This window comes from Cryptotermes secundus, unplaced genomic scaffold (assembly GCF_002891405.2).
Source record: "Cryptotermes secundus unplaced genomic scaffold, Csec_1.0 scaffold2642, whole genome shotgun sequence".
NCBI classification, from domain to species: Eukaryota; Metazoa; Arthropoda; class Insecta; order Blattodea; family Kalotermitidae; genus Cryptotermes; species Cryptotermes secundus.
In genome coordinates this window covers 1-8,937 of record NW_019727144.1, presented here as the reverse complement: position 1 = coordinate 8,937, position 8,937 = coordinate 1, and the positions used below count along the sequence as shown (strand labels likewise).

The following is an 8,937-nucleotide window of genomic DNA, read 5'->3' as shown; positions in this document are numbered from 1 at the left end:
GGCTGGGAAAATATTTGAAGTGTTACAAACAGGAGTGATTTTATAATGTAGAACTATTATGTGAAAAAGTGAGAAACAAATTTACAGTATGCTTCAGAATTAAAAGACGAAATTAAATAGTTTGTAGTTTTTTGTCTAAATATTCCCAATCTAACGTTATAATATGCGACAGTGTTCTTTGCTGATAAAAACAAAGTTAATTCCATTAATTTATCATAAAAATTCTATTAGATACAGCATTTTAAATACAGTTCAAGCACCCTTACAGGAACTGATATTAAATGGAGAGCAACAGAGGGCATTTAAATAAACACCGGCCAACTCAAGCTACCAGCATTTCAAAACTCCGGCGTTTGCATTTTAAAGTTTGTTATACACGTTATCTGCCGGCCTTTTCACAGTTGAACAGAGGATATATCAATAATTATTTAAGCAGATGCTTTTGTACGCTCAAGTGTTTGTTCATTTATCTGGGACCATCTGAATACACAAAGGTGCACACAATACAGTCTTCAACGCAGCTTCACATGCTGTCGTTTAAACCACCAGTGAGTTCATCCTTTTGTGCAAATTTAACGCCATGTTTCAGCCACATTGGGCCATCGTCATGTATATATGATGATCTGCGTAAACTGTTATACTGCACTATAGTAGACGAGAGACCGCGAGGAGTGTACGCCTGAAACTTTTATTATTTAAATAATTTTTGTTAATATAAAAATTTAGGATACAGACTTTTTTCAGATCTTTAAAAATACGCAAACTTGTGTTTTATATATCGTTGGATTCCATTTTTTATTCTCTTTCACAAAAATGTGTATTCCGTGGGCGGTGTCCTGATTACATTTGTTCCGTTCGTCAGTGTGTCTATGTGATACGTCAACATTATTATTATTATTACTGTGCTGTGTCTGTAATTGGCCTTGGTGTTGTTGACTCGGCACATAAATAATAAAGAATCGAATTGAATTATTATAGTATTAGCATCAAATAGTAATCAAATTAACACCAGAATAATTTCAAATTCACATTCGCGACTACCGTCAATCAGTTCTCTCTACGGATTTCTGGCTCTTTTCAATTGACTGATTATAAATAACAGAACATTTGTTTATAAAATAAAATCTGTACATTATTTATAATTTATGATCTGTACAACAGATTTAGTTTTCTAATGTGATAATAAGCTGAACCTCAGAAATTAAAAATCAGAACCACAAATAAGAATTAACTATTCAAATTCTTGAAAACTCGGTAAGTTGTTAAACAAAATGATTATTTTTGTAATTCTCACGAAAACTGTTGCTACTTCTAAGCTTTTGCATGGAAACAAAAAATCTCTTTTTGTAACTCAACACCACCATCACAACAACAACAACAGTGATATCAGTTGCTGTTGTAAAACTTATAAGGTCAACCGATTCTTCCGCCTCTTCAGTATTATCTGTGAACAGAATAAAATGTCTGTTAATATTCTCGAGTTCTTGCAACATTTACAAGATAACTAATTATATGTGTATATACAGGGTGTTTCACGACTTTAGGGCTTAACTGCAGGAAGTGATTTACTAGGCCTTTCTGATCATAAAAGTTCATATAAACATGTGTCCGATTTTGGACGGTTACGGAGTTATGATCTTTTTTCATTCCAGTATACGCCCTCGTGTGAACCGCGTCTGTCAGCTGGCGGGTCGCTATTTTTAGCCAGCTACAGACAGAGCGTTTTCGTTATCTCGACACTTGTTGGCTACCTATGGTTGGGTCGGGGAAGGGGGGGGGTCTTGGTATGTCCGGCGCGGTTCACGACCGAGCGGCAGCCTGTGTTGCGGCCGGTGGTGGCATTTTCGAACATCAGCTTTAAGCACCAATAAATTCGAATTAAAGGTAATTTCACGAAGTTAACTTTACATTCATACTTTAAATGTATCATGTATCATGCTGGTTTATTATTTTGTTCCGTTTATTGTCAGTAATCGTTACCTTCTATTCTGAGTTTAAAATGGTCATAACTCCGTAACCGTCCAATCGGACACATGGTTATATGAACTTTTTTTATAACAACGACCTAGGAAATCACCTCCTACAGTTATGCCCTAAAGTCGTGAAACACTCTATATATGAGTATCATATCTCCGTTACCATAAAGAATTCGTATAGATGGAATATACATCAAAGGAAGTAATCACTTCCTAATGGAGGGAATATCCCGGCATTTTCCTGGGGAAAACAACTATACCGAATAAAGTATTTGTGGTTTCTATCAGTCCCTCCGGCATATTGTCAAATTCGTGATTAAGCAACAGTTAATTATAAAGTCAAAATTGCCAAATATTGCTTCCCGTGCGCGAGCGAGCTTATCATATCGCTATTTGATATTTGGAGTGTGTGAGAAGAGAAGGGTTTAAATGAAACATGTAGTAAAGTCCGTATAGGTAAACATTTGTCTCATACATATTTCTATACTTGACCTAAAAAAGAAATGCTTTATCGCCATTGTTTTCAATTTTGTTTGAGAACATGCCATTAGGAACGCCCAAATAAACCAGATGGGACTGAAATTGAATGGGACACATCAGCTGCTGGCCTACGCTGGTGATGCGAATCTACTGGGAGATAACACAGACCATAAATAAAGACACAGAAACTTTAAGTCAAGCTACTAAGGAGGATGGTTGAGAAGTAAGTATGCGTTGCTGTTTCATCAGCATAATGCAGGGCAAAATCATGACAGGAAAACAGCTAACAGGTCCCCTGAAAATGCAACGAAATTCAAGTATTTGAGAACGGGAATAAGAAATCAACATTTGGTTCAGCTTGAAAATGCAAAACAACGACTTCGTAAACACGTTCCCGCGACAACGAATTCGCACATAACAATACAGTATTACTACAAATGATTCATTCAATTTCAAAACACTATATTGGTCGCCCCGTACTTTTCCGTTTCCACAGACAATCAGTATCCTTAAACTGCCGATACAACCGCAGAATGCTCTGTTTACATGGTGGTTCCTTTCTGTGCTCTGCTCTGAATGCAGGCTGCACTGCAATAACAGACGAACATCTCGCATATTCTAACACACAAAAATCTCTTTTCCAGCTTCGTCGCCATTTTGTGAACCCCTGCAACCATGCTGCCAACTGGTGTATCACGATGCAAACGTGGTGATTTTGCGGCCCTCTTCGTGTATCAATCATATTTGTGTGTATAATACTTTGGAAAATATAGTGTTTTGAAATGGAATGAATCATTTTTAATAACACTGTATAATAATTGTTGGACGCACCGTTTTATATCAAAAGAAATTAGCGATTAGTTTTTCCCAGAACTTGTTCTTAGTCCTCCCACTTATTCATTAATTTAAATTAAGATCAAGTGTGCATGGTTGTCTTGTACGATGTGTGCACTCAATTTTTAAGTTGTTCACTAACTTCCTCTGCCTAGGAAATTTTCGGACACATTTTGCAAACGTCATGTCGTCAGCCGTAGCATTCGTAGGTGACTTCACAATTGCATCATCGCAAACTGCATACTGTCCAAAGTAAAAGTAATAGGCGAATGAAAAATTGGAGAGAAATCGGAAGGCGACTGTAGGGTCATAGCTACTATCCCCGCATTTGCATTGACGGTCCGAAAAATACGAGCTAGAGAGTTGGTGTTCCAACTAGGATTTCAACACATAACTTTCGAGAATACAAGTCTAGAACTCAAGTCTCTTCTGTTACGAAGCTATAGTGCTTCTGGCTTGTACTGGGACGTGCCCGGTTCGAAACTTGTCCGGGGCATTGACTATCCTGACAGAGAAATTCGTAGATTTCCTGCCACAGTCCAAGCAAATGACGGAACTGACTAAATCAGTCAACAAGAGCTTCCTTTCCCGTAGTGTCAAATTCACGATTCACTAATCGTGGTACCCTGTGGCGTGATATAGTCTTGAGTTCCTGAGAACTTCGGTAAGGAACGACAAAATAAATCAAATATGCTTGTACAGAGGCCGCCTCACACCAGTTCGAGGAGGCACTACTACGGACCGGACAGGAGGATAGGTGGTCCTCATGGCTGGTCTTCGCGGTGTGGATAATAGTAAAATCCCTGACCTTACCAGGAACTGACAGGGAATTTTTCTTTAATTCGGCCCATTGCCTGAAGACAGTGATGCTTGGTAAGTGAAGATACAGCTGTCAAAATACTTACCGTATCCAGTGAAGGAACAGAATTATCGCATCCAAAATCATTAACTTGATAGCTCCTTCCACCTGCAACACATATCAGTACAAGAGTTGTATAAAATGTAATCCTAACTGCACTTCGCCTACTGATTGAGTTTCGAATCTTACCTCTCTGATTATATGCCGATTTGTTACTTTCGAAATCTTGTTCAAGGAATTTCAATGAATCTCTCTCTCTCTCTCTCTCTTAGAAAACATTTCAACAACTCATTTAGAAAACAGTTATAATTGCATATTACGGAGCAATTTACAGACTAACTACGAGATATGCATTAATTGTTGCTGTTCTGAAACTTACACCGGAGTCCCCTACATCAGGTTTGGGTGCTGAAAAAAAGAAAATAATACAAAATGACATAAGAATGTTACACAGATGCACATTCAGACTCCGAATATCTCACTTGTTACGGTAATGTCAATTTCTTCTCTTTAGAAGAGCAGGACAGGCTCATCTACTCGTAATTTCACAACAAGGCAATCCTGTAAAACCTAAAGTTTTATTTCATTCCCTGTTTAAATCAGTGCAATCAAAATTTCATTCATTGTTCCTGATTACACGAAGAAAATTTGGGGCCTTTATTTCACAACAGCTAGCGAAAATTCATTGATAACTAGCTGGAGAAACTGGGGCACGCAGAAAACACGACCCAGTGCCACTTTCTTCATCACAAATTTTAAGAGACATTTTTTGGAATTGAACCCAGTGCAACAAGATGGGTGAGGTGGTTAATCACCTGTGCTATGCCACGGACTACTCTAACCCATATTTAATACCATGCTGTTCACAGCGTGATGTGTGCGAAAACGATGTGAGTTTACAACGTATTTAAAACGTTTATGAAGAGAATGAGAATCAAATATGATATATACATACTGTATGTACACATCAGGAGTTGTGATATTGAACATTCATTTCAAATATAGGGAGCCTAAAGAACGAATATACTTATAATAATCTCACGTGTTAGTGAACAGACACCGGGTTTAGTCTGGTAATTGATAGGCGTAAGTAACTATAACACTCTCAATAATTTGCAGCTTCTTCAAATAACTACGGTACGCATTGTGTCTTCAAAGCCTGTTATAGTCCTCACTGCTCGCAGCTAGGTTACGGCTACTAAGAGCTGAGATCCCTCATTTCGAACTATGAACTATATATGCTCACTCACAACTCATGAAAAAGAAGTCAAAGCCTGTGTTACTACGCGACTGGAGGTTGAGCATCAGTCAGTTCTTCTTGGCGTCAAACCCCTTGAGATTTACGACCAGAGATTTCTTTTTTCAGCTGAACCCTTGTGATCATAGTGCTTATGTAACATCCTCTCTGACGTGAAGACGGGATTGTCTCTTATGAATATGCCTGGTTTCCTGTCAAACGTATGTATCGCACATAGGGCATGTTACTGAAAATTCTTCCTTTTGCACCATATACAAGTCTTCTGTCACTGCATGCTTTGCAAACCAGATCATTTATATCTTGGCGGTGTCTCTTATTCTACAACGGTGACATAATCACTTAGACGGTCGTAAGCTCCATCACCGTCAATTTTAAGCCACTTATATTTTCCATGTATGACTTCACCTTGTCCTACACCTCGCACATGTCCGTTCGCTTAATTTTGTCCTCTCTAACAGTAATTACGATCTGGTCCTGAACCCCAGAGCGGAACTGACACCAAGCGGGCTGACTGAATGACCGCCGGTCACATGGTGACTTTGACTTTGGTGTAACCTAGTCATGACCAGTGATAACTCTAATAAACTGAGAAGATTTAGTGCGTATTATGTTTATTTGTAGAGTATGTAAATTAACGATGCTAATACAATTATTCCTAGTTAACGACTAATAATTGTTCACTAAATCTAATAACCAATGCAAACCCCGTGTCTAGTTATTAACACTTGACATTTCGTTACTTACATGACATGTCACCAGAAAGGGGTGCAGTCGTTTGCATAGAGGGTAACATGGCCCGGATTCTCTTAGAGCCACTTCTTTTCTGATTATTGTCCCTGAAACAATGTATGAGAAAAATCCGATTAATCTTTGATTACCAGGCAATAATTTGTTATTCATACGTCATTTCACCCTCAAATATAAAACTCCAGAGTTTTTAATTGTGGTAGATTGAGCTGCCCGAAATTTATTTAAATGCCCGTTGCTGTTGTGCGTTTACACGTCCGTTCCTGTTAGGGCGCTTAAATAAATGTAAGGGTCGTAATTGATGATGCTGTATCTAATTTGTGGCGTAAGCCCTGAGACCATTTTATTATGGCGCAAGCGGGGGTGAGGCACGAAATTTCCTATTCTATTCCCAACATTGTCGCCAATTTTGTTGTGGCGAAAGGACCATCCGCCATGGGAACCCACCAAATCCATATTCTATCCCACGCGGCAACCACTTTGTCGTGTCGTACAATTGCGACATCCTAATTCTTATAACTCGTCGCTTGCCAGCCAGTTTTGTTGTGTCACGTGACGGCCACCATGAAAGTTTAGAATATCCCACCTGATAGCCACCAGTTAAACATATGTGAATAGCTCCTACTCCGCCAAGTAACAAAATTACTACGAACACCCCAGTAAACACTCAACATGTGAAGCCAATTCAAATATAATGAAATCAACAAGTACATACATACAGCCCTTAAAAATATACAAGCTGCCATCACACACTCTTCCTTAACTTCTTAAAATTCACTACCCATAATCTAATAAACCTACATAATACAAGCACAATTTTTATATCCCACAATCAGTAAACCAAAGTTATCAAGTAACAACACTCTAGAAGGAAATGTCTGTCTCTTCACAAAGTGATTCTGCAGTATAAAATCACAGCTGCTTTTAACTAATGACATACTTCCGCAGACTCTGGTGTCATGAAACTTCTGGGAGCTCAATAATATATATTTTTCTTCTCCTAAAATCTGTTGTTGTTTTTTTTCTTTTTTACTTCCTTCAATTATTTCATTCTGTTGACCAGAGGGATAGAAATGTGAAAATATAGGAATTCAGGAGAGTCTGTAGAGAAAATTTTCCTTTATATATATATGAATTCCAAATCCTTCCATTCCAGATGGAGCTTGTCACAACCAGACGCTTGTATCAAAGCTTAGATGCAGTGTGCATTCACTTCTCTGTGACTTTTCAGTGGATTCAAGTACCATAGTTTCATTTCATGATGACACTAAAGCTAGAATGAGGGGCTACTGCGCAACTGCTGAACAATTTCTCACTTCCTTCCTCGGTAACACATTCAAAGGCGACAGGATTTTTTCAAATCCTTCGCTTCCTTCACTATAGAAACAATAATGCAGAAACTGACATCCGATAATTGTTACCGACTATGGAAAATTCGCACTATTTCTGACAGTCTAAATGCCACATACGAAAATTATTTTAATTCTTCGGAGCATTTCTCTGCTGGCGAAATTTATTTTTAAATTTAAAGGGCAGGTTTTGACGTGAGACTATGCATTCTCGAGTATTTTGAGGAGTACCATACAAAGGTACGCGGGGGTGAAGGCTGTATGTATGTGAAGCAGATAACCACGCAGAAGACACCTTCATTGAATTGTACTGTATTTAAAAATAATTATTTTGGATAGTGCGTGCTCTCTTACTAGCTGCGTGTGTTCGCGCCTCTGCTAGCTGTGTTTAAGTGGCCGAATGCACGAGTATGTGCACCTTGCCCACTTCGAAGGCACCTTTCACTGTACCGATATGTGCACTTAGGACGTTAAAGTTTTGGTATGTGGAATCATGTTGTCAATAGGTTACCTCAGAAATTATTTTCCACTTTGAACTTTCTCGCGGGAAGTTAGAGAAATGGCCATAAACGTCTCCATACAGGAATATACGAGAACCGTATAAAATAATTTAATTATATTTGATGTCTGGAATTTCAAGAAGAAACGGGGTCAACCCCTGACAAATAATAAAATTCATTTGGAAATTAAATATTAAAATATTAAGAAGAGATTATATTTGGAGAATGTTTCTGGAATATCAGCATTAATCTGTTTGGTCTTGGAGGAAGCACAACACCAATCAGGGTATATCTCTTTCTGTTTTGGAATTTCTTATATTGGTGGCAGAAGAGGTTGCTGCCCTTATTCAGGAGGAAATTAAGAGGAGATTAAACTCGGATAATGCTCGTTACCATTCAGTCCAGAACCTTTTGTCTTCTCGTCTGCTGTCTAAAAACATAATAATTAGACTAAACAAAATTATAATTTTGCCTCTGGTTCTGTTTGGATGTGAAACCTTGTCTCTGAGGGTGTTTGAGAATAGGGTGTAGAGGAGAATATTTGGACCAAAGAGAGATGAAGTGACAGGAGGTTGGAGAAATCTGCATAATGAGGAGCTTCATAACTTGTACTCTTCTCCAAGAGAAATTAGATTGATGAAGTGGGCATTGCATATAGCACGAATGGGGGAGACGAGGTTCGCATATAGGATATTCTGAGAAAGCCAGTAGGAAAGAGACCACTGGGAAGAGCAATGGACCTGTCAGAGAATTCATTTTCAAAGTGGGATTTGAACCCCTAACTTCCGAGAATACGAATCTAGAACTCAAGTCTCTTCGGTTACGAAGCTATAGTACTTCCGACATATACTGGGACGTGCCCGGTTCAAATCTTGGCTGGGGCATTGATTATCCTGACAGAGAAATTCGTAGATTTCCTGCCACAGTCCAAGCA

General features: G+C 38.5%; 2 long non-coding RNA genes across 2 annotated transcripts; one reads left to right on the top strand and one right to left on the bottom strand.

The window, feature by feature from the left end:
- The first annotated feature begins 1,166 nt into the window (after positions 1-1,166).
- Positions 1,167-3,244, top strand: LOC111864567. The gene is made up of 3 exons (XR_002842823.2): positions 1,167-1,254; positions 2,515-2,679; positions 3,101-3,244. It is a non-coding gene; the product is annotated as an uncharacterized LOC111864567 (long non-coding RNA).
- On the bottom strand, positions 1,248-6,224 carry LOC111864568. Its single transcript, XR_002842824.2, has 4 exons — positions 6,152-6,224; positions 4,529-4,557; positions 4,196-4,257; positions 1,248-1,444 (listed from the first exon to the last, which is right to left on the bottom strand). It is a non-coding gene; the product is annotated as an uncharacterized LOC111864568 (long non-coding RNA).
- Between the last annotated feature and the right edge of the window lie 2,713 nt (positions 6,225-8,937).